Source organism: Miscanthus floridulus, chromosome 16 (assembly GCF_019320115.1).
Source record: "Miscanthus floridulus cultivar M001 chromosome 16, ASM1932011v1, whole genome shotgun sequence".
Classification (NCBI taxonomy): domain Eukaryota; kingdom Viridiplantae; phylum Streptophyta; class Magnoliopsida; order Poales; family Poaceae; genus Miscanthus; species Miscanthus floridulus.
The window spans coordinates 31,019,988-31,046,892 of NC_089595.1; the positions used below are offsets into that span (position 1 = coordinate 31,019,988).

Consider the following 26,905-nt stretch of genomic DNA (forward strand, 5'->3'; position numbering starts at 1 on the left):
TGAGTGAATACTTGAAAAAAACTGGAATGAATGAAAAATTGGAATGAGTGAATACTTGAAAAAAAATTGAAACACTGTTCTTATAGAGAGTCAAACTCAAGACCTCCACTTACTGTACGGGTACTCTAACCAACTGAGCTACGAGAGCTATTACATATAGGTTTACATTATACTACATATGTTGATCTAAAAATGGACGACACCGTCGTCTCCATCACCGGCGACGGTGACGACTCCGACCGCCGCCGCCCCCTGCTCGCCCCGACCGAAGAGATCCACCCATACACTGACCCCCTGTACCCTCAGCATCCGCCCCTAGATGCTGCGGCGGCGCAGCCCGAGGAGCAGCGGAAGCCGGAGAGAGTGGCCTCGCTGGACGTGTTCCGCGGCTTCACCGTCGCCGTGAGTGAAAATTCTATCCAGATCATGCTGGTTCTTTGCACGGCGGCTCCTAAATTCAGGCGTGGACTCTGGTTGCGTGCGCAGATGATGATACTCGTGGACGACGCTGGCGGCGCGTGGCCGGGCATCAACCATGCACCGTGGTTCGGGGTTACGGTGGCGGACTTCGTCATGCCCGCCTTCCTCTTCATCATCGGTGTCTCCGCCGCACTCGTCTTCAAGGTAGTATGCTGAACTACTAACTACTAGCTGCTCGAGCACAGTATGAATGAAGCAACCAATCTAGAATGTTGGATCTTTGGATTTATTATCCTGAACCCTGGGCCACTGGCTGCTACGAATTGATGCCACCATATGGGTTGGGAATTTGTTGAGCTATTCAATTGCCCCTCAAATAGAAGGGGAAATTTGAGAGCGCTTGTTGAGCTCTGCGATTGCCAAATGGTGAAGTCAACACTTTTTCTGAGTATAAAGGCTAGATACTTGCAGACATATCCTACTTTCCAGGGCAATGGATTATTGAAAACATCCTTGGTGAAATCTGTTGACTTTGGCTACCTCATCAACTTGAAATTCTGTAAACCATTTCTCTTGCTGCTCCTATGCCAAAAACAATGATATGGTTACCATTGAAAAGATGCGATGCATGATCATTGGATATAAGAGGGATGCTAGTTCTACTTTGTAGATGAAGTATGATGTAAGATTTCACATTACACTTTAGTTGCTAGGAACAAACATTGTTGGCCCACTTGGATCACCGGCTCAGGCGAGTGAACCACTCCGCCGATTTTGCCGAGCACCCGCTAGTATTGCCGAGCACCCACTAGCCGTGCCGACCACGAACAGGATTGTTGTCCGTACCCACACTATGTCTGGAGCTAGAAGAAGAAGGGAGAACTGAGCAAGCACGCACAATACAAGACACTAGAAGCCCTGTCTGTGTGATGGCAAATCTGAACTCTATTTACTGAGTTGCCACGGTAGGCTATTTATACAACTCTATCCATCTAGTCCTAGTACAGCGCACATGCTACAACAGTAACTAGATAACCTGACAGGGCTGACTCTGCGCCGGCCACTGCCTGTTCCTACAGTGCCGCAGGTGAGCGGTGCGGTGCCTGCATCTGCAGCGCTACAGTGTCACAGCAGGGGGCCAGTGCGGCGCCGCCTTTCCCTTGCCGTGTTCACACAAGGTAACAGTAGATTAGCTAACAATCTTTCCCTAATCCTACTGCTAACCCTTGTACCCCTCCATGCCGATCATCTCCTTCAGCTCCGTGAGTCGAAGTTGTCCGAGCGGTTTGGTGAGGACGTCCGCGAGCTGTCGACCAGTTTCGACGAACTCGATGACGATCTGCCCTCCATCGACACAGTCCCTGAGGAAGTAGAACTTTACGTCGATGTGTTTACTTCGGTCGTGCAGAACCGGATTCTTCGCGAGGGCGATGGCGGGCTGGTTGTCCACCATCAGTGCTGGTGGGTGAGCTTCCACGCCGGTCAGCTCGCCCAGCAGCCGACGTAGCCACACAACTTGGCACGCCGCTGTGGCCGCTGCTACGTACTCTGTCTCGCACGTAGATAGCGCCACCACCTTCTGTTTCAGCGACAGCCATGAAATTGGGGCTGACCCGAGCAAGACGAGCACGCCAGAGGTGCTCCGTCGTCCGTCGATGTCCCCCGCCATGTCTGCATCGCTGAACACCGTGAGCTGCAGCCTACTCCCGCCGGTCTTTGGGAAGATGATTTCATGATTCACCGTCCCCTTTACGTAGCGTAGTAGCCGCTTCACCGCAGCCCAGTGATCCTCCATGAAGCGACTGACGTAGCCCACGACGAACATAATGTCCGGCCTCATGTGGACTAGGTAGCGCAGATCGCCGACGATGCTCTGGTAGAGTGTTGCATCCACCTTCGCCGCAGTACTGGCATTCGTCAGCTTCAGCCGCTCCTCCATCGGAGTCACGCATGGCTTGCACTCCACCATGCCGCTCCTCTCCAACAGCTTGGAGGCATACGCGCTCTGACCGAGCGTGAGTTCCTCCTTCCCCTGTCTCACCTCGATGCCGAGGTTGTATGAGAGTGCGCCGAGATCGCTCATTTTAAAACAAGCTGCCATCTCGTGCTTGAAGCTGTTGATGTCCTTCGTGCGCGCGCCGGTGACGATCAAGTCATCCACATACACGCCGACCACGAGCTCTTCCTTCCCCGTCGTCGCGTGTAGAGCGCGTGCTCGGTTGCGCACATCTGAAACCCAAGCTCGCCCAGCGTGGCGTCAAGCCTGGCGTTCCATGCTCGAGTGGCTTGCCGCAGCTCGTAGAGCGCCTTGCGCAGTCGGAGCACCCTATGCTCCTCTCCCTTGACGGCGAACCCAGGAGGTTGCCTGACGAAGACCGTTTCCGCCAGCTCGCCATTGAGGAAGGCCGATTTAACGTCCAAGTGATGGACACGACAGTCCTTTGCTGCTGCCAAAGCAAGTAGCAAACGGACCGACTCCATACGCGCTACTGGTGCAAAGACCTCCTCGAAGTTGATGCCTTCGCGCTGTACAAAGCCTCGGGCAATGAGGCGCGCTTTGTGCTTGACAATGGCGTTGAGCTCGTCCCTTTTGACCTTGTACACCCACTTCAGGCTGATCGGACGGCATCCTGGAGGTGGATCGATGAGCTGCCAAGTCTCGTTTTCCTCGATCGCCTTCATCTCCTCCAGCATCGCCCGTCGTCAGTTTCCATCGCGCTCTGCGTCGTTGAGCAGCCTACCCGCCAGACCTGAGGGACCTATGCCGCCAACGATGTCGTCCAGCCTGCGGAACCTCAATTCCTCACCTTCATGGTAGGCGTCCACGAACTCAGTGATGTCACTTGGAGGTGAGGCGAACTCGATCGGCGTCGATGGAGTTCCCTGTTCCGTCGGAGTGCCCTGCATAGCACCTGAAGTGCTCGCCACCGCTTCTGGACAGCTCGTCATTACTCCTTCAGTGTTTGACCACACTGTAGGAGTGTCTAGCCTCAGTCTTGGAGTGGTCGGCACCACTGTAAGACGTCTTGGCTCCGCCACGGGAGTGCTCGGCACCCGTTCTGAAGTGGTCGCCACCTCTTTAGACCCTCCTGGCTCCACTCCTGGCGTGCTCGGCATCCCTCCAGAAGTGCATGACACTCCTCTCGAAGTGGTCGGCATCCCTCCCGAAGTGCTCGGCACTGCCCCAGAAGTGCTTGACTCTACCGCCGGAGTGCTCGGCTCTCCTCCCGGAGTGCTTGGCACCTGTTCCGCAGCGTCTCCACCGCCGTGGATGACCAAGTGCTCGACGATGAAGGTGCTGGTGAAGCCGCCAGCTTCCCCCGTGCTCAGACTACTCCAGTCCCAAGCTGCCTTCTCGTCAAACACGACGTCGCGCGAGACAAGCACTTTGTCTCCGCGTGGGTCGTAGAGCTGGTATGCCTTGGTACCCTCCGCGTAGCCTAGGAACACCATGGGTGTGCTCCTGTCCACTAGCTTGGTGAGGTTTGGCTTTGTCTTCCTGACATGGCCGATGAACCGAATGTCCGGAGGAATGACATGTTCAGCTTGCACAGGTACCAAGCTTCGAACGACGTTTTGCCCGTCACGGCCTTGGTCGGAGCGCGGTTGAGGATGAACACCGCCGTGGTCACCGCCTCTCCCTAGAACTTTGCCGGCATCCCTTTGGCATTCATCATGGATCGGGCCATGCCGACCACCGTCTGGTTCCGTCGCTCCACCACGCCATTCTGTTGTGGCGAGTATGGCGCGGTGTGGTGTTGCCCCACACCCTGATCCGCGCAGTACGCAGCGAACTCCACCGAAGTGAATTCACCACCGCGATCAGTCCTCAGCACGCGGAGCTTCTTGCCGCTCTCGGCCTCTGCGCGTGTCTTGAACTTCTTGATCACCCCTGCCGCTTTGTCCTTGCTCGTCAGGAGTTGCAGCCACATGTAGCGACTGCAATCGTCCACGAGTAGGAGGAAGTACCGCCGACCACCGCATGTAGCAAGCGTGATCAGCCCGTAGAGGTCGCCGTGAACGAGCTCGAGAGCTTCCTTCGCATGATACTTGGCCGCCTTTGGGAAAGGTAGCCTCCTCTGCTTCCCAGCCAGACAGCTGTCACATGGCTCGCCTCCATGCTTGATGTGGGGTAGCCCTCGGACCATCTGCCCCAGCCGACCAAGCGCATCGAAGCTAAGATGTCCGAACCGGGCATGCCACATCTACGGTTCCTCAGAGTGCCTTGCCGCCGGGCACACCAGCTGCTCTACCTTCAGGTCGAGCAGGTACAACCGGTTCAGGGACCTCTTCACCTTAGCAAGAAGTCACTGCTCTCGGTCTCTGATCCTCAGAACGTCGTCCTTGATCAGAACTTCACTACCGCGCTCATCCAGCTGACCAATGCTGATGATGCTAGAACGCAGCTGTGGGATGTAGTATACATCCGTTAGCGCGCGGTGCTCCCCGTTCTGGCATCTGAAGCTGATGGTGCCGCGCCCTTGGATAGCCACCCTTGAGCCATAACCAAACTTCACCAAACCGGTAACATCGTCGTCGAGCTCGGAGAAGGATTCCTTGGAGCCCATCATGTGGTTGCTGGCACCGGAGTCCAGATACCACCGCTGCTCCTGGTCGGCGCCCACATGCCCGAGGTGAACTTGGGCGCGTGGTTCGTCGAGGTTGACGGTCTTTAGGGCCTTCCTAGGTCCTTCCACCATCGTCGCCTCTTCCCTCTCCTCGGCATCGACGTCGTGCAGTGCACAGAACGTCGCCATCAGGATAGTGGCCTCATCCTCATCATTGGCTTTCGCCAGGTGAGCCTGAGCCTTTTTCTCCTTCTTGCGATTTGGGCACTCTCGTGCCCGGTGGCCCATCATCCCGCAACACCGATAGGCGTTGGGGTCGACTTGCTTCTTCTCCGAAGAAGCCCTATCGTGGTGCTTGCCCTTGCCACCGTGACTGGAGGAGGCTGCCTTCCCGGAGTTCCTCCGAGCAGCCCACTCCTCTTCCATCAGCAAGAGTTTCCCGCTGTCCTTCGTTGCTGTCGCTTGCTCTAGGCGCTCGTCCATCGCCCGTAGACGGCCTATCACATCCTCAATCGTGAGGGTGGACAAGTCCAGCATCGTCTCTATGGAGAGAGCGATCTGGATATACTTTGCCGGAACGGAGTGGATGTACTTGGAGACCGCCTCCTCTTCGTCGATGGTGACGCCGTGGCTCTTCAGCTTGCTGATGAGCGTCTGCAGGCGGAGGGAGAAGTTCTCCACCATTTCACCATCCTTGAACTTGAGGAGGGCGTACTCCTGCTTCAGAAGCTGGGCCATCGCCTTCTTTACGCGGTCGGAACCGATGCGCATCGCCGCAATAGCCTCCCATGCCTCCTTAGCCGAGCTCTTCGTCCCCAATGACTCCCTGTACTCCGCCGGTACAGCAGCGAGGATAGCCTCCAGCAATGACATGTCATCTTCCTCGTTGTCGGTGCCCTTGTGAACAGCATTCCAGAGCCGTCAGGCTCTGAGCTTGACCTTCATGGTCACCGACCACTCTCCAAAGTTGGTGCGAGTCAGCATTGGCCAACTGGTCCCGCTGACCTCCTGCACCATGTGAACAACCACCTCCTCTCGTGGCTGGGCAGCCACAATAGTACCACTGCTGTCGCCCAACTCAGAACCGCCTGCCGTCGCCATCGGTTAGATTGGCGACGATGCTTGTACGGCTCCGATACCACTTGTTGGCCCACTTGGATCACTGGCTCAGGCGAGGGAACCACTCTGCCGATCTTACCGAGCACCCGCTAGTGTTGCCGAGCACCCACTAGCCGTGCCGACCACGAACAGGATTGTTGTCCGTACCTACACTATGTCTGGAGCTAGAAGAAGAAGGGAGAATAGAGCAAGCACGCACAATACAAGACACCAGAAGCCCTGTCTGTGTGATGGTAAATATGAACCCTCTTTACTGAGTTGCCACAGTAGGCTATTTATATAACTCTATCCATCTATTCCTAGTACAGCGCACATGCTGCAACAGTAACTAGATAACCTGACAGGGCTAACTCTGCGCCGGCCACTGCCTGTTCCTATAGTGCCGTAGGTGAGCGGTGCAGCGCCTGCACCTACAGCGCTATAGTGTCACAGTAGGGGGCCAGTGCGGCGCCGCCTTTCCCTTGCTGTGTTCACACAAGGTAACAGTAGATTAGCTAACAAACATCACTCTTTACATCTGTTGTGCTCTATCCATAATACAGTTTGTTTGTATATCTTCCTTGGATGGTTGGTGCTTGGTGCACAATTGAAGGGTCGAGATGGCGGACTAGAGGGGGGGTGAATAGTCATTTCTAAAAATAATCGCGTCGGCTAACCGATATAAATGTGGAATTAAATCAATCGGTCTAGCAAAGACTACACCCCTCTATATATGTTCACTAGCACCTTGCAAAGATACTAATTATACAATTAAGGTGACGGGCTAGCTAGAGCTCTCCTAAACAATTCTAGGAGCAAGGTTACACAAACCTATGCCACTAGTACTTTAAGATACTAGGGAGCTCCTACACATGCTAGTAAGCAAAGGCACAAAGCTAACTAATGCTCACTAGCAATGCTCAATAACAAAGGCAACCAATGCCTAATTAGAGAGCGCAAATACTTAGCTACACAAACTAAGCAATGTGACTAACAAGGTCACTAAAACCAAATTAGCCACGCAAGGGAGCTACTTCTATGCTACACAAGCAAGAAGGTAATTAGCAAGCTACACAAGCTATCTAATCACAAGAGCAACAACACAAGCTTAATATGTATAGAAGTAATTGCAAGCTTGTGTAATGGGGATGCAAACCAACAGGAAGAACAAGGTTGACACGATAATTTTTCTCCCGAGGTTGACGTGCTTGCCAACACGCTAGTCCCCATTGTGTCGACCGCTCACTTGATGGTTCGGCGGCTAATTAGCATCACCTGCTAAGCCCGCACGTCGGGCGCCGCAAGAACCTACCCCTTGAGTGAGGGTAGCTCAATGACATGCTTTACTAGAGTTGTTCTTCGCGGCTCCCGTGGGGCGAGCACAATGCCCCTCACAAGCACTTCTCCGGAGCGCCACACAAGCTTCTTGCGGGCTCCGACGGAGACCACCACCAAGCCATCTAGGAGGTGGCAACCTCCAAGAGTAACAAGCACCACCGGCTTGCAACTCGATCACCTAGTGCCACTCGATGCAACCTCATGATGCAATCGCACTAGAATCGCTCACTCACACTATCGGATGATCACTATCAAGCATATGTGTGATGGAGGGCTCCCAAGCACTCATAAGCATGGACACTAAGTCCCCTTAGGTGCTCCACACCAGCCATGGCCGAGGGCCACTTCTATTTATAGCCCCAAGGGCTAAACTAGCCGTTACCCCTTCACTGGGCAACGGTTAGGTCGACCGGACGCTCCGGTCGGTTGACCGGACGCTGAGCCCCCAACGTCCGGTTGCTCATAGTCAGCCACGTGCCTGACTCCAACGGTCATCTGCCTTGACCGATCGGACGCTCCGGTCAGTTGACCGGACGCTGAACCCTCAGCGTCCGGTCGTTTCCAGTAAGGGTCCAAAACCGATTTTTATCGACCGGACGCGTCCGGTCATGCTTGACCGGACACAGCCCAGCGTCTGGTGCTTAACCCTAAGCACTGTGCAGACCGACCACTTGACCGGACGCAGCCCTTCAGCGTCCGATCGCCGAGCGACCCAGTGTCCGGTCAGTAGACCGACGCCAGCATCTCTCTGTCACACATGATCGGATGCGCCGGTCCCTCAGAGGTCCAGCGTCTGGTCACTGTATAACCAGCGACACTAACTCGTTTTTTCTCCACCCTTGCTCAAGTGTGCTAACCACCAAGTGTCTCACCTTGTGCACATGTGTTAGCATTTTCACAAACATTTCCCAAGGGATGTTAGCCACTCAACTTGCCACGTCACTCGATCCTAGCGATGATGCAAAGTTAGATCACTCAAGTGGCGCTAAATGACCGATATGCAAACAAGTTTGCCCTCTTGATAGTATGGCCATCTATCCTAAACCCGGTCATAAAATTCTCTACACACCTATGACCGGTGAAATGAAATGCCCTAGGTTCTACCTTTGCCTTGCGCATTTCCATTCCATCTCCTTCAATGTTGATGCAACACATGCACCAACATGATCAACAATGATATGATCCACTTCATATCATCACGTGATCATATTGGTTCATCGATCTTGACTTTACTTGCACTTCACCGTTGCCATCGTTCATCGGCGCCAAGTCTTGCTCAAGCTTCACCGCCACGTGGTCCATCACTCCAAAGCCTTCGACTTGCCCTTCACGCTTGTAACCGGTCCATCAAGCCAAGTCTTGTCTTGATCTTCTCCACCTTGATCACATGACTCAATGTCATGTCTCATGTGCATTTAAGCTCCTTCATCATCACATGTGTGAGCTTTGCAACATCTCTAAGCCATTTTCACCTCCATGGCATATGTTGCTCACACACATGTACCTATGGACTAATCACTTGTGTATCTCACATAAACACAATTAGTCCACCTAAGTTGTCACTTAGTTACCAAAACCAAACAAGGACCTTTCAATCTCCCCCTTTTTGGTAATTGATGACAACTCTACAAAGATATATAAATTAAGCTCTTTTGGATTCATGTTGCTTGCCCAAGCAATTTTACCATGTGTAAATGATTTTGGACAAGTATCACAAACCCGAAATGGTAGTATTAGCTCCCCCTACATATATGCTATAGTATTTAATTTTAAGCTTGCACATATGCATAGATTTAAATTATGGGAGAGTAATTACTACCGAATGGTGCTAAGGTGTATAGAATAAACCTTTGAAGCGTGATACCAATCATAGTTGCACCTTTAAGTTCATCCTTAGCACCATGATTAGCTAGATATCACTTGGTAATAAAAACACTAGATACCTCATGAGATCAACATTAAAAACAAGGTACTAGCATTACTTGTAAAGCATACCAAGTGTCTAGCTATCATCCCATGCATGCTAGTTATCAAATCATCATTCAAGTTCTACAACTAGCATACACCACACAAGCATGCATATTGAATTTGAAAGTTTTATGCAATGCAAGCAAGCACATGAATATGCACATATCAAATGCAATCAATCAAAGTTCATGAGCTTGCTCCCCCTATTTGTGTGCTTCTTGTGTCCAAGAATTTTGATCCTTTTCTTTTCTCCAATGTTGCTCCCTCTTTGTCCATGTCCATGTTCTTATCTCTTTCCTTTGTACATTCTCTCCCCCATGGTACAATTTCTCCCCCATATTTTTCATATCATATCATATCTTTGTACAATTTCTCCCCCTTTGTCATCAATTTCCATAAAGGGTATGTTTCTTATTGATGCAAAGGTATGCACTTTGGGGTAGATGGTTGAGACTTGAATCTTGCATTTTTTATGGACATTACTTGATTGTTGGAATGACACTACATGCAGATACCATTTACAACTTGTAACTTTATCTTATCATTCTATGTATGGGTCATCCATTTTATACACTTAAGCTCTTGTAGGTGAGGGATGCATTCTTCATTTTTGATTACTTAAAGTTGAGGATCACTTGTGGAACCATCATTTTTTATGATTGATACCAATTGTAGGATACCAATTGAAGAGTGTGATACCATTTTAAATAATTTTCTAGTATGGAACCACTTGTTGGATTTTTCAATGAAACCATTTCTTGAACATTTGCTATCTTTATGAGTACCACTTATAGGATATCACTTGTGGGTTGATCTAGACATTACTTATGAATTCTTGATGAGATACTTAAGTCTAGATACCACTTGAAACATACAAATTAAATATCCATTTGCATTGTTGTCTTGTGCTTGTACTTTTATCATTATCATGAGCTTCTTATGTGACTTGAACTAAATTGATTTGCTTAAGCTTTCAAGTCCGGTTTGAACCAATGACAAACTTCTTCACACCTCTTTTAAGGGTTATCTTGTCAATGTTGTACTTGTCACTTGTTTAGCAATCCAAATTAAGTAAAGTACTTGGGATCACTAGCTCATGAACAAATTCATATACTAACCACTAGATCAAGTAATCATTCAAGCAATAGTGGTAGGCTATGAATTTCAAACATTTCATTTGTAATGCATGATCCTATGAAGCATGTACTATATGCACTAACCGCATACTAGTAAGGGATCAAATGATCATGCACATTACAATGATACCTTTGCTATGTTGGAGTAGAGGATAGTCACATAGATTCTAATTCATTACTCCAATAGCAATGTAAAGTCCAATTTGAAGCTTGGTGAAGACCAATAGATACCAATTTGAATTTCATTCTTCACCCATATGACATGAATACCACCTATGATCAAGTGCACTTTTTTGTTGTGGTTGACTTGCTTCATCTTATGATTCTTGCTTGCATGAGAGCATCAATTTGAGAATGCCACTTGGAAATAACTAGCTCTCTTTTGGGTGTTGCTTGCTTTTCTTGATCAATCCTTTTGATTGCTTCAACTAAGCATCTTAAATGTCCCTCGGATCACCACTTCCATGTTAGCCTTCCAAGTACCACACTTGGTTTACCTACTCATAGGCGGCAAGCCCCTACACTAGGGAGAAGTGACCTTTCTCCAAGAACCATTCTAGATACTCACTTGAATTAACATGATTGATTGATCCAAGTGATGGACTTAACTTGATGAGTAACCTTGATTCCTTCTTTAAGTCCTTTTCTTTCTACTTGTTTAAGTTCTTTTCTTTCTACCAATAGATTTCCAATCACATCTAGAACTTAAACTTCAATTCCAACTTAAGTTTGATCTTGATCTTCATCTTGAGTACCAAAAGTGTGCAAAGTACACTCCTCAATCAAATGACCTTGTACTCTTTGTATATCATGCTTCTAGATTATCTCAAAACCTAACTTAGGTACCTCAAACACTTGTAAACATGTTTCCAACTTGAGGATCTTTCAATCAAAGTGACTCTAGATCAATCCAATACTTGTCACTTTTTTGGCAGATTCTTAACTCTCCAAAGAAGTAAGCATATCTCTCCAAAGAAGTAAGCATATCTAGTAGCTGTAAAAATTTTAGCTTCATTTGACTTTTATATTGCTGCCAAATTTTAATTCTTCCACCACTGCTACATGCTGAAAACTGCTGCACTATAGCTGACAAGAACCACTCCAAAACCGAAGCATTTCTTATCCAATTTCCATGAAATTTCTACAGCATCTCATATTATAAGTCTAGAGCATGTACACCAATTTTCATGCCAATCTAATAAGATTTGATCACTCAAACATGGCTAAGATCACAGCTAGCTCAGATTTTGCAAGATGGGACAGATTTCAAACAATTGAGCTATACTTCACCAAATATGAATCAATCTTGAAACTAACTTATTTGAATACTTCCATAAGACATATATCCATTCAAACCACTCACTAAATGTCATATCATAAATTTATCCAACACAAATCAATCCAAATTTGATTACTAATCAATTTATCCATTCAAACATCTTATAGCAAGCAACTTTGCATATATATATATATATCCAATTCAATCAACTCATATGCACCCAAATGACGTGATCAACAAGAGATATACCTTGGTTAACTCATGATCATCCAAATAGCAAGCTTTCAATTCAAATATTTTTAAGCCATCACATAATCCAATAAATCACCACAACTTGAATATGACACTTGTATGTTGTAGCACTTAGACTTCACTCAACTATCATGGCATTGGGTTAGGATATGCATTAGGCTTCATATCTTGATTCAACATATGATGATCAATATGAAATCAATTGAATCAAGCCTCCAATGCCAATGGTACCTACACACATTCATCCACTTTTTGATGGTACCCAAATAATTTTGGGTCCTCTCAAGTTAGGAGCAACATACTTAGTCAATGCCTTAGTATGAGTAGCGGGATGTTTTGCAATAGCGACCATAGATGTACCATTACCATCCTTTCTAAGCATATCATGATCATCAATTGAAATAGGCTTAGAAATTTTACCTAGGGGACATGAATGTACCATGTGTCCCCTTTCCTGGCATGAGTAGCACTTTCTCTTTGATTGAGCCTTCTCTTCCTTGCTCATGTGGTGCTTCTTATTGCCTTGCCTCTTATGGATTGCTTGAGCCTTCTTCTCAAGCTTGTTAGGATACTTAGAGGCAAAGTGTCCTATACTTCCACACTTGAAGCACTTGATGTGAGCATAATCTTTCTTCTCATCTTCATTCTTGTTCATCATCTTGGCATCTTGAGTTTGTATTGGATGCCTTGCCTTTCTACCCCTTCTTGTTTTCTTCTTCTTCTTCATCAAGTCACCACCATCTTCATGGTTGATCTTGATTTGAACTTGGGGTGTCTTCTCTTGCTCAACTTGTGGCTTTGGTTGAGGCTTCACTTGTTGCTTCACCAATTGCTTGGTTGGGCACATCGAGGTAAGATGACCCCAAGTGCCGCACTTGAAGCACTTGACATGCTTTAGCCTCTCTTCTTCTTTTAGCTTCTTGAGCTTCTCGATGTTAGGGCAACCATTTGCAAAGTGTTCCGCTTCATGACACCGGTAGCACATGGTATGAGAGAGCTTTCTTTGTTGTAGCTTCTTCATCTTTCTTTCTCTCTTCATTTCGCCCTTTGTCATCTTCTTCTTGAAGCCAAGGCCACACTTGTCACCATAGTTTCTTTGAGTCTTCAACATGTGCTCAAAGGTGACTTTTGAGTTGTAGCACCTCTCTAACTTATTGCTCAAATTCTTCACTTTATTTTTGAGCTCATTGTTCTCCTTCAAAAGGTTAGTCTCACAAGACATAGAAGTAGAACAAGCATCTATATGTGAAGAGCATGGCATATCTAATAAATCATCACAAGAGGTGGATACATGCTTCTTGCCTATATCACAAGGGTTAGCAATAATATGTGATTGATCAATTGACCCATGTGATGAGCTCTCACTAGTTTTAGTCTTTCCATTTGAAATCTCCATAGTGAGAAAAGCATGGTCTTGTACGAAGTTATCATGAGCAACACTTAGTTCCTCATGAGCCAATTTTAGCTCCTCATGTGAACAAGTAGTAATATAAAGTAGATGCTTTTGTTGTTCACATGTGTTCTTTAGAAAAGAGTTATCATTTTTCAATTTCTTGGTTTTAGCCATCTCTTTTTCTAATGCTTTGATCATGCAACCATACCTATCTAGAAGCTCCTCATATGAATCAAGATCAATCACATTTGCATTAGATACCTTAGTGTCACCTTGTGACATAAAGCAATGTGATGTAGTTGGAGAGCTTGTAGTAGCATTTTCATCATGGCTTGAGCATGAATCATCATCACCATCAAGTGTGCATGGGGTAGCATCATAACTTGCAACACTTGTGGCATCATCATCAACCTTGTCAAGTGAACTTGTAGTGGATCGATCATCATCATCATCACTTGACCATGAGGTGGAGCAATCTTCCACAATCATCAAATTGTGGTTATGCTCAACACACTCATGTGCCTCCTCCTTGTGCTCATCATCATCATCATCGGAGACCGTCCCATATTTCTCATTGAGATAACTTCAAATCTCATGGGCGGTCTTCATGTCAATGATCTCTCCAAATATGCAATCATGCAAAGATCTATACATGATGTTAGTAGCTTGGATGTCAAGATCTAGGCATTTCTCTTGTGCTTGAGTTAGATTATCTTCATCCAACACATGAGAAAAGCCTACATCTACCATCCACCACATTTGAGGGCAAATAAACTTAAAATTACACATCATCCAATTTTTTCATCGTGTAAAGTGTGTGCCATAAAAAATGTGTGGACAATCAACATCTAGCCCATAAGCCGCCATCCTCTCGGGTCGGTGAAGACCACAAATGAGAGACCGGGCTCTGATACCACTTGAAGGGTCGAGATGGCAGACTAGAGAGGGGGGGGGGTGAATAGTCCTTTCTAAAAATAATCGCGTCGGCTAACCGATATAAATGCAGAATTAAATCAATCAGTCTAGCAAAGACTATACCCCTCTATATATGTTCACTAGCACCTTGCAAAGATACTAATTATACAATTAAGGTGACGGGCTAGCTAGAGCTCTCCTAAACAATTCTAGGAGCAAGGTTACACAAACCTATGCCACTAGTACTTTAAGATACCAGGGAGCTCCTACACATGCTAGTAAGCAAAGGCACAAAGCTAACTAATGCTCACTAGCAATGCTCAATAACAAGGCAACCAATGCCTAATTAGAGAGCGCAAATACTTAGCTACACAAACTAAGCAATATGACTAACAAGGTTACTAAAACCAAATTAGCCACGCAAGGGAGCTACTTCTATGCTACACAAGCAAGAAGGTAATTAGCAAGCTACACAAGCTATCTAATCACAAGAGCAACAACACAAGCTTAATATGTATAGAAGTAATTGCAAGTTTGTGTAATAGGGATGCAAACCAACGGGAAGAACAAGGTTGACACAATGATTTTTCTCCCGAGGTTCACGTGCTTGCCAACACGCTAGTCCCCGTTGTGTCGACCGCTCACTTGGTGGTTCGGCGGCTAATTAGCATCACCCGCTAAGCCCGCACATCGGGCGCCGCAAGAACCTACCCCTTGAGTGAGGGTAGCTCAATGACACGCTTTACTAGAGTTGCTCTTCGCGGCTCCTGCGGGGCGAGCACAATGCCCTTCACAAGCACTTCTCCGGAGTGCCGCACAAGCTTCTTGCGGGCTCCGACGGAGACCACCACCAAGCCGTCTAGGAGGTGGCAACCTCCAAGAGTAACAAGCACCACCGGCTTGCAACTCGATCACCTAGTGCCACTCGATGCAACCTCACGATGCAATCGCACTAGAATCGCTCACTCACACTATCGGATGATCACTATCAAGCATATGTGTGATGGAGGGCTCCCAAGCACTCACAAGCATGGACACTAAGTCCCCTTAGGTGCTCCACACCAGCCATGGCCGAGGGTCACTTCTATTTATAGCCCCAGGGGCTAAACTAGCCGTTACCCCTTCACTGGGCAACGGTTGGGTCGACCAGACGCTCCGGTCGGTTGACCGGACGCTGAGTCCCCAGCGTCCGGTCGTTCATAGTCAGCCACATGTCTGACTCCAACGGTCATCTGCCTTGACCGATTGGACGCTCCGGTCAGTTGACCGGACGCTGAACCCTCAGCATCCAGTCGTTTCCAGTAAGGGTCCAAAACTAATTTTTATCGACCGGACGCGTCCGGTCATGCTTGATCGGACACAGCCCAGCGTCCGGTGCTTAACCCTAAGCACTGTGCAGACCGACCACTTGACCGGACGTAGCCCTTCAGCGTCTGGTCGCTGAGCGACCCAGCGTCCGGTCAGTAGACCGACGCCAGCATCTCTCTGTCACACATGACCGGACGCGCCGGTCCCTCAGAGGTCCAGCGTCCGGTCACTGTATAACCAGCGACACTAACTCGTTTTTTTCTCCAGCCTTGCTCAAGTGTGCTAACCACCAAGTGTCTCACCTTGTGCACATGTGTTAGCATTTTCACAAACATTTCCCAAGGGATGTTAGCCACTCAACTTGCCACGTCACTCGATCCTAGCGACGATGCAAAGTTAGATCACTCGAGTGGCACTAAATGACCGATATGCAAACAAGTTTGCACCTCTTGATAGTACGGCCATCTATCCTAAACTCGGTCATAAACTTCTCTACACACCTATGACCGGTGAAATGAAATGCCCTAGGTTATACCTTTGCCTTGCGCATTTCCATTCCATCTCCTTCAATGTCGATGCAACACATGCACCAACACGATCAACAATGATATGATCCACTTCATATCATCACGTGATCATATTGGTTCATCGATCTTGACTTTACTTGCTCTTCACCGTTGCCATCATCCATCGGCGCCAAGTCTTGCTCAAGCTTCACCGCCACGCGGTCCATCACTCCAAAGCCTTCGACTTGCCCTTCACGCTTGCAACCAGTCCATCAAGCCAAGTCTTGTCTTGATCTTCTCCACCTTGATCACATGACTCAATGTCATGTCTCATGTGCATTTAAGCTCCTTCATCATCATATGTGTGAGCTTTGCTACATCTCCAAGCCATTTTCACCTCCATGGCATATGTTGCTCACACACATGTACCTGTGGACTAATCACCTGTGTATCTCACATAAATACAATTAGTCCACCTAAGTTGTCACTCAATTACCAAAACCAAACAAGGACCTTTCAACAATGTAATCATTTATTAGGATAAAAATAACCTCTGACAGTTGCAGATGTTGGACTGCAGAAAATGCCAAACAAGACAGCCGCAACTAAGAAGGCTGCAATTCGGGCTTCAAAACTTTTCATATTGGGTGTGATTTTGCAAGGTTATACTTATCGCTAGTTCTTGGCCAAGTAGCTCTCATCGACCCATTTTGTGGGATTCCTATCAGGTTGGACTTTATCCTTCTGTTCTTTTGTACTTGTAGGAGGATACATTCATGGACAACACAAACTAACTTATGGTGTCGATTTGGATCATATTCGATGGCTAGGTGTGCTGCAGGTGATAAATAAAACAAGCCTATTTATCTAAGTTGGTGTATTCCATTTCTTTTCTATTCATGTAATGTTTGAAAATTTGATTTCTTATTGCTATCATGCTTCTTGTACTTGTAGAGGATAGCTATTGGATACTTTGTAGCAGCAATGCCAGAGATTTGACTTGTCAACAATAATTTGGTCGATTCACCTGTATCATTTGTGAAGAAATACTTCATGGAGTGGTTAGTCAATATGGGCAGCATTTTAATTTGGAGAAAGATTGTTTCTATGTTTTTATTCTTTTAAAAATCCTTATTCATCATTTCGGTAATGTACACTTGAACTTCTGGCCTAGTTCTTCACTATGATTATTTCCCTTGGTTCAATAAAGTGAACTCTGCCTTCAAGTTATATTTTCTGTAACCCAGAACAACCTGTCTAGTTATCTGTTAGCAACGCTATCCTTTATTTATGCAAGCTTTGAAATTCTGGGCTATGGCAGAGAGTCTTGCACATGTCTGCAACTCCACATCAACTTCTTTTGGAAGGCTGAAAATCAAGCAGCCAAACAGTAGTCTGGACCTTTCGGTAGACTTTTTTTTTTCTCAAACACGCAGGAGAGTTGCGTATCATTGTATTAATAGAAGAAAAAAGAGTCATACATAGACCCAAACCCACACACACCCACTAGTACATGGAAACTAAATCACCGGTTAAAACAAAAGGATGACCCAACAGCTACAGCGGTCCTTTAGACTGCTCCTCCGGCAGTGAGCAGGGAGATCCCCTTAGCTCCTGCCAGGCTCCACCAATGGGCTTCTTAGTGTTCCTTAGCTAGCAAGCTAGTATTTCAGGCTTATCCTGCAACTATGTCAGTAGCTGTAGACTGTTGATTGCAGTACAACAGTCAACTTGCACTAGGTAAGTTCATACACAAAACCGTCCTATACTTCGTATGCATATGCAACTATGTAAATGAATAAGTAAGCTATTGCAGCAGCAACAACAAGCCTTCAGCCGTGTGACTACTTTGTGTGTGTGTGTGTTAGACTGAGTTATGTCACTTCCAACAGTCCTTATGTATGTCATGTTCAAACTGCGGTGTTTACATAAGATTTAGCTGTATAGCCAGTTAGCTACAACTTATAAGAGCTTTGTAGTTTGGGTGTACTGCATATGAGTTTAGCCGTGTGAGTACCTCAGAATTTATTATGAAAACCAAAATGTATTAATACAAATACTGACATTTGTTTATCTTCTGAAGGTTCATGGCCATAGCTATTACAGTACTTTATGTTGCCTTGGTATTTGGCCTTTATGTTTCAAACTGGGAATTTGAAACTCAAACTAGCAATTCAACCCTTTCAATCCCAAGCAATTCAATTGAAACAAAGATGGTAAGAAGAGAATCTTCGGTTTATTCTAATTACTTGTATAATGGAGAATTGTCTTATGTGAGACAACATTTTCTGCTTTCGATACTGTATATAATTTTCAATGCTTTAATAACATGATTACAATGTGTGTATATGTTTGAAAGGATGAGATGTACTTAAGCTGCTGTAATTCAGCTATTTCCGGTTGATGTATTTTCCACCTACTATGCTTTGGCACCATTTGTGTTGACTGATTAGCTAGATTTTTTTTTGTACTTACATCTGCAAAAGTAGTTGGTGTATTTTAAGATTCAAATTTTAGCATTCACTGTGTTGATATTGTTTTTGTGTGGGAAATTACACTAAAAATGCTTTTTAGGATTGGAAAGGGATTGAGAACCTGGGCAGTTACCAGTACACTTAGAAAGAGTTCCCTGCCAGTAATCATGTGGAAGTTAGAAATTTGAACTTAGTTGAAGTGTAAATTAGAAAATATCAGCAGGTTTTCTAAGTGCCAGTTCCAACCAGCATTTTTGGGAGCCACCAGTTGTTTGCGGGTTTGAAAACAGAAAACCTAGGGGAGAAAAGTGATTATAATCAAATTGAATAGTTGAAAACTTTTTCCACTACTCCCTTTATTTTTACTGCCAAATTACTAATCATAATACTTACCTTGTTGCACTTGTTTTTGGTAATTTGCAGATCCAATGTGGAGTCAGAGGTAGTCTTGGACCACCTTTCAATGCAGTTGGCTTGGTAGATCGAGTTTTGCTTGGTGAAAATCACCTGTACAAGAACCCAGTCTACAAAAGGACAAAGGTCCTCATTCAAGAAATGGGCATGTTTACTTTTTACTCTTCTTCACTCAAAAGTTGTTAAATTTTTATAGGACAGAAATTTCATAATAGCATATCCTAAGCATAACTTATCTTCTTTTTTCCTTTTAATTTCATCCCATAGGAATGCAGTATCAATTCTCCTGATTATGGACCACTTCCTCCGAATGCACCAGATTGGTGCCTGGTTCCATTTGATCCCGAGGGTTTATTAAGGTAGTTATGTCTACATTCTGTTGTCATCCGTTGCTCTGTAAAATAAACATATGACCCATTCAAGGAGCAAAAACATCTAATCCTACATGAACCATACTTTGTTCCTTGCCCCAACCAAAATTAGCTAAGCACATCTATTGAAGGCAAATCAGGGTAACGTCCCATTTTGATTTTGCAGTACGCTGATGGCGGCGGTTACTTGCTTTGTTGGTTTGTTCTTTGGACATGTTTTAATTCATTGCAAGGTATGCCACTTGAAATGCAGTACCTTCTAAACCATATGCTTATCTGTAGGAACCCTTTAGTGTTGAACAAAATAAAATTGTGTAACGGAATGTCATTTCCAAATTAACCTTGCTTCTGCTGCAGAATCATTCACAGCGAGTGCTAATATGTCTGCTAGCTTCTGTGGTGCTGATAATCTCAGCGTTTTTAGTGCTATTATTAGGTAACCACATATTTGCAAGAATCTGTCATGCATAATTTTATGATTTTAACCAATCCTTCAGTTTCTGGGTCTCACATACATGTATATGCTGGTTTTAAGGCATGCCTTTCAGCAAGCCTTTGTATACAGTGAGTTACATGCTACTCGCTGGAGGAGTATCTGGGTTCTTGTTGCTGCTGTTGTACTACATAGTAAGTTTTATATTCTAATAATCTCATTTTCGTTTGCTAAATTGCGAGTGCTGAATCATCTCTGGATAAGTGGATATTATTACTAAAGAACAGCATGTTATTCTTGATATCATTTTTTTTGTAGTCCTTGTTTTGGTATGACTATTTGTGCCCTTACATTAGTTTGTATAAAGTCTGTGCATTGTATTGTAACAAACTAGTAGATTATTAGAAGGCAAAACTTGCTACTACCAGATGGTTCAGATGCATCCTATTACTTGTTGGCCCACAGGATCACCGGCTGAGGCGAGTGAACCACTCCGCCGGACTTGCCGAGCACCCGGTAGTGTTGCCGAGCACCCACGAGCCATGCCGACCACGAACAGGATGTTGTCCGTACCCACACTATGTCTGGAGCTAGAAAAAGAAGGGAGAACAGAGCAAGCACGCACAATACAAGACACCAGAAGCCCTGTCTGTGAGATGGCAAATCTGAACTCTCTTTACTGAGTTGCCATGGTAGGCTATTTATACAACTCTATCCATCTAGTCCTAGTACAGCGCACATGCTGCAACAGTAACTAGATAACCTGACAGGGCTGACTCTGCGCCGGCCACTGCCTGTTCCTACAGTGCTGTAGGTGAGCGGTGCGGCACCTGCACCTGCAGCGCTACAGTGTCACAGTAGGGGGCCAGTGCGGCGCCGCCTTCCCTTGCTGTGTTCACACAAGGAAAACAGTGGATTAGCTAACAATCTTCCCCTAATCCTACTGCTAAACCTTGTACCCCCTTCATGCCGATCATCTCCTTCAGCTCCGTGAGTCGAAGTCGTCCGAGCGGCTTGGTGAGGACGTCCGCGAGCTGCCGACCAGTTTCGACGAACTCGATGACGATCTGCCCTCCATCGACACAGTCCCTGAGGAAGTGAAACTTCACGTCGATGTGTTTACTCCGGTCGTGCAGAACCGGATTCTTCGCGAGGGCGATGGCGGGCTGGTTGTCCACCATCAGTGCTGGTGGGTGAGCTTCCACGCCGGTCAGCTCACCCAGCAGCCGACGTAGCCACACAACTTGGCACGCCGCTGTGGCCGCTGCTATGTACTCTGCCTCGCACGTAGATAGCGCCACCACCTTCTTTTTCAGCGACAGCCATGAAATTGGGGCTGACCCGAGGAGGACGAGCACGCCAGAGGTGCTCCGTCGTCCGTCGATGTCCCCCGCCATGTCTGTCTCGCTGAACACCGTGAGCTGCAGCCTACTCCCGCCGGTCTTTGGGAAGATGATTCCATGATTCACCGTCCCCTTTACGTAGCGTAGTAGCCGCTTCACCGCAGCCCAGTGATCCTCTTTGGGATCTTCCATGAAGCGACTGACGTAGCCTATGGTGAACGCAATGTCCGGCCTCGTGTGGACTAGGTAGCGCAGACCGCCGACGATGCTCCGGTAGAGTGTTGCATCCACCTTCGCCGCAGTACTGGCCTTTGTCAGCTTCAACCGGTCCTCCATCGGAGTCACGCATGGCTTGCACTCCACCATGCCGCTCCTCTCCAACAGCTTGGAGGCATACGCGCTCTGACCGAGCGTGAGTTCCTCCTTCTCTTGTCTCACCTCGATGCCGAGGTAGTAGGAGAGTGCGCCGAGATCGCTCATTCGAAAACGAGCTGCCATCTCGCGCTTGAAGCTGTTGATGTCCTCCGTGCGCGCGCCGGTGACGATTAAGTCATCCACATACACGCCGACCACGAGCTCTTCCTTCCCCCGTCATCGCGTGTAGAGCGCGTGCTCGGTTGCGCACCTTAGAAACCCAAGCTCGCCCAACGTGGCGGCGTTTCATGCTCGAGGGGCTTGCCGCAGCCCGTAGAGCGCCTTGCGCAGTCTGAGCATCCTATGCTCCTCTCCCTTTCCGGCGAACCCTGGAGGTTGCCTAATGAAGACCGTTTCCGCCAGCTCGCCGTTGAGGAAGGCTGATTTAACGTCCAAGTGATGGACGTGCCAGTCCTTTGCTGCTGCCAAAGCAAGTAGCAAACGGACCGACTCCATACGCGCTACTAGTGCAAAGACCTCCTCGAAGTCGATGCCTTCGTGCTGTACAAAGCCTCGGGCGACGAGGCGCGCCTTGTGCTTGACAATGGCGCCGTGCTCGTCCCTTTTGATCTTGTACACCCACTTCAGGCTGATCGGACGACATCCTGGAGTTGGATCGACGAGCTGCCAAGCCTCGTTTTCCACGATCGCCTTCATCTCCTCTAGCATCGCCCGTCGCCAGTTTCCATCGTGCTCGGCTAGCGCGAACGTGGATGGTTCCTCTGCACTGACGAGTAGCAGCTCTGCGTTGTTGAGCAGCCTACCCGCCAGACCTGAGGGACCTGTGCCGCCGACGATGTCGTCCAGCCTGTGGAACCTCAACTCCTCACCTTCGTGGTAGGCGCCCACGAACTCAGTGATGTCACTTGGAGGTGAGGCGAACTCGATCGGTGTCGATGGAGTTCCCTGTTCCGCCGAAATGCCTTGCATAGCACCTGAAGTGCTCGGCACCGCTTCTGGACAGCTCGTTATTACTCCTACAGTGTTCGGCCATACTGTAGGAGTGTCCAGCCTCAGTCTTGGAGTGGTCGGCACCACTGCAAGACGTCTTGGCTCCGCCACGGGAGTGCTTGGCACCCGTTCTGAAGTGGTCACCACCTCTTCAGACCCTCCCGGCTCCACTCCTGGCGTGCTCGGCATCCCTCCAGAAGTGCACGACACTCCTCCCGGAGTGGTCGGCATCCCTCCTGAAGTGCTCGGCACTGCCCCAGAAGTGCTCGACTCTACCGCCAGAGTGCTCGGCTCTCCTCCCGGAGTGCTTGGCACCTGTTCCACAGCGTCTCCACCGCCATGGATGACCAAGTGCTCGACGACGAAGGTGCTGGTGAAGCCGCCAGCTTCCCCCGTGCTCGGACTGCTCCAGTCCCAAGCCGCCTTCTCGTCGAACACGACGTCGCGCAAGACAAGCACTTTGTCTCCGCGTGGGTCGTAGAGCTGGAACGCCTTGGTACCCTGTGCGTAGCCCAGGAACACCATGGGTGTGCTCCTGTCCTCTAGCTTGGTAAGGTTCAGTTTCGTCTTCCTAACGTGGCCGATGCAACCGAATGTCCGGAGGAATGACACGTTCGGCTTGCACCCATACCAAGCTTCGAACGGCGTCTTGCCCGTCAGGGCCTTGGTCGAAGCGCGGTTGAGGATGAACACCGCCATGGTCACCGCCTCTTCCCAGAACTTTGCCGACATCCCTTTGGCCTTCATCATGGATCGGGCCATGCCGACCACCGTCTGGTTCCATCTCTCCACCATGCCATTCTATTGTGGCGAGTACGGCGCGGTGTGGTGTTGCCCCACACCCTGATCCGTGCAGTACACAGCAAACTCCACCGAAGTGAATTCACCGCCGCGATCAGTCCTCAGCACGCGGAGCTTCTTGCCGCTCTCGGCCTCCGTGCGCGTCTTGAACTTCTTGATCGCCCCCGCCGCTTCGTCCTTGCTCGTCAGGAGTTGCAGCCACATGTAGCGACTGCAATCATCCATGAGCAGGAGGAAGTACCGCCGACCACCGCATGTAGCAGGCGTGATCGGCCCACAGAGGCCGCCATGAACGAGCTCGAGAGCTTCCTTCGCGTGATACTTGGCCGCCTTTGGGAAAGGTAGCCTCCTCTGCTTCCCGGCCAGGCAGCTGTCACACAGCTCGCCTCCGTGCTTGATGTGGGGTAGCCCTCGGACCATCTGCCCCAGCCGACCAAGCGCGTCGAAGTTGAGATGTCCAAACCGGGCATGCCACATCCACGGTTCCTCGGAGTGCCTTGCCGCCAGGCACACTGGCTGCTCTACCTTTAGGTCGAGCAGGTACAACCGGTTCAGGGACCTCTTCACCTTGGCAAGAAGTCGCTGCTCCTAGTCTCTGATCCTTAGGATGCCGTCCTTGATCAGAACTTCGCTACCACGCTCATCCAGCTGACCAATGCTGATGATGCTGGAACGCAGCTACGGGATGTAGTATACATCCGTTAGCGCATGGTGCTCCCCGTTCTGGCATCTGAAGATGATGGTGCCGCGCCCTTGGATAGCCACCCTTGAGCCGTCACCAAACTTCACCGAACCGGTAACATCGCCGTCGAGCTCGGAGAAGGATTCCTTGGAGCCCGTCATGTGGTTGCTGGCACCGGAGTCCAGATACCACCGCTGCTCCTGGTCGGCGCCCACATGCCCGAGGTGAACTTAAGCGCGTGGTTCGTCGAGGTTGACGGTCTTTAGGGCCTTCCCAGGTCCTTCCACCGTCGTCACCTCTTCCCTCTCCTCGGCCTCGATGTCGTGCAGTGCACAGAACGTCGCCATCAGGATAGTGGCCTCATCCTCATCATCGACTTTCGTCAAGTGAGCCTGAGCCTTTTTCTCCTTCTTGCGATTTGGGCACTCTCGTGCCCAATGGCCCATCTTCCCGCAACACCGACAGGCGTTGTGGTCGACTTGCTTCTTCTTCGAAGAAGCCCTGTCAGCGGTGCTTGCCCTTGCCACCGCGACTAGAGGAGGCTGCCTTCCCGGAGTTCCTCCGAGCAGCCCACTCCTCTTCCGTCAGCAGGAGTTTTCCGCTATCCTTCATTGCTGTCGCCTGCTCCAGGCGTTCGTCCACCGCCCGCAGACGGCCTGTCACATCCTCAATGGTGAGGGTGGACAAGTCCAATATCGTCTGTATGGACAGAGTGATCTGGATGTACTTTGCCGGAACGGAGTGGAGGTACTTGGAGACCGCCTCCTCTTCGTCGATGGTGACGCCGTGGCTCTTCAGCTTGCTGATGAGAGTCTGCAGGCGGAGAGAGAAGTCCTCCACCGTTTCACCATCCTTGAACTTGAGGAGGGCGTACTCCTGCTTCAGAAGCTGGGCTGTCGCCTTCTTTGTGCGGTCGGAACCGACGCGCATCGCCGCAATAGCCTCCCATGCCTCCTTAGCCGAGCTCTTCGTCCCCAACGACTCCCTATACTCCGCCGGTACAGCAGCGAGGATAGCCTCCAGCGCTGACATGTCATCTTCCTCATTGTCAGTGCCCTTGTCAACAGCATGCCAGAGCGGTCGGGCTCTGAGCTTGACCTTCATGGTCACCGACCACTCTCCATAGTTGGTGCGAGTCAGCGTCGGCCAACTGGTCCCGCTGACCTCCCGCACCGTGCGAACAACCACCTCCTCTCGTGGCTGGGCAGCCGCAGCAGTGCCACTGCTGTCGCCCAACTCAGAACCGCCTGTCGTCGCCTTCGGTTAGATTGGCGATGGCGCTTGTACGGCTCTGATACCACTTGTTGCCCCACAGGATCACCGGCTGAGGCGAGTGAACCACTCCGCCGGACTTGCCGAGCACCCGCTAGTGTTGCCGAGCACCCACTAGCTGTGCCGACCACGAACAGGATGTTGTCCGTACCCACACTATGTCTGGAGCTAGAAGAAGAAGGGAGAACAGAGCAAGCACGCACAATACAAGACACCAGAAGCCCTGTCTGTGAGATGGCAAATCTGAACTCTCTTTACTGAGTTGCCATGGTAGGCTATTTATGCAACTCTATCCATCTAGTCCTAGTACAACGCACATGCTGCAACAGTAACTAGATAACCTGACAGGGCTGACTCTGCGCCGGCCACTGCCTGTTCCTACAGTGCTGCAGGTGAGCGGTGCGGCGCCTGCACCTGCAGCGCTACAGTGTCACAGCAGGGGGTTAGTGCGGCGCCGCCTTCCCTTGCTGTGTTCACACAAGAAAAATAGTGGTTTAGCTAACATTACAAAGCTCTGTCTATTTTGCAGGTTGATGTTATTCATATTAAGAAGCCCTTCGTACTATTCCATTGGATGGGCATGAACGCACTTATAGTCTACGTTCTGGCTGCTTGTGAGCTGTTCCCCACCCTTATTCAAGGGTTTTATTGGCGGTCACCTGAGAACAACCTGGTAAATGTCTCGTGTGTTGCCAAATCTGTTATTTGTTCTCACACTTGCATCAATATTTTGTGCATACCAAAATCAAAGTGCTAAACATAATAGGGGAAACCCCCCCCCCCCCCCCCCCCCCCCCCCCCCCCCCCCCCCCCCCCGTGTCTTTCAGGTGGATGTTACTGAATCTCTGCTCCAGGCCATCTTCCACTCGAAACGATGGGGCACCTTGGTGTTCGTCCTCCTGGAGATAGTCTTTTGGTGCTTGGCCACTGGCTTCCTGCACATGAAAGGCGTCTACTTGAAACTGTAGAACCAAATCATCGACTGTTCTCTGATGGAACCGAACTGCTGTCCTGTAAATATGGGTGAAAGGCTTGGTAACCCTGTTTCTTCTGTAAATGCGACGTGAGTCTGGAAGCATGGGTGTGGTGGTTGATTTCAGCACGTTGTGGTCTCAAGGTCCATCTCATCCGCCTCCAAGTAGACAAGGAAAACATCTGGCTGGAAGTTGTAAGTGTTTCACCACGTGAAGGCCCAGTTTGATGGTTTCAGTTGTTTGGTAAACAGTCCATCCCATTCTGGTTCTAATGGTTTGGTAGGGTCGTTCCTAGTATATTTGCTAATGATTCCACGGTGAAGTGAGGGAGTGGACATGTACACAGTAGACAGTACACCATGCCCAACTGCAGAGCTGTGGTGCTTTTATGAAAGTAAGTATGAACTGTCAATCACTGTGTAATCCATGTACTTTAAGTATGAACCGTCAATCAATCACCATATAATCCATCAACTTCAACTCACGCAGTGAAATTTTATGGAAGTAGCTTCAAGCTCTGGCTTCTCAGACCTGCTTGCTCTGTTTTAGAAGGATGTGCGCAGTTAATGCATGACTACTCGCGCTGGAGGCCAAA

At 48.6% G+C, this 26,905-nt stretch overlaps 1 pseudogene; it reads left to right on the forward strand.

The window, feature by feature from the left end:
- The first annotated feature begins 189 nt into the window (after positions 1-189).
- On the forward strand, positions 190-26,304 carry LOC136513647 (uncharacterized; annotated as a pseudogene).
- Positions 26,305-26,905: the final 601 nt, after the last annotated feature.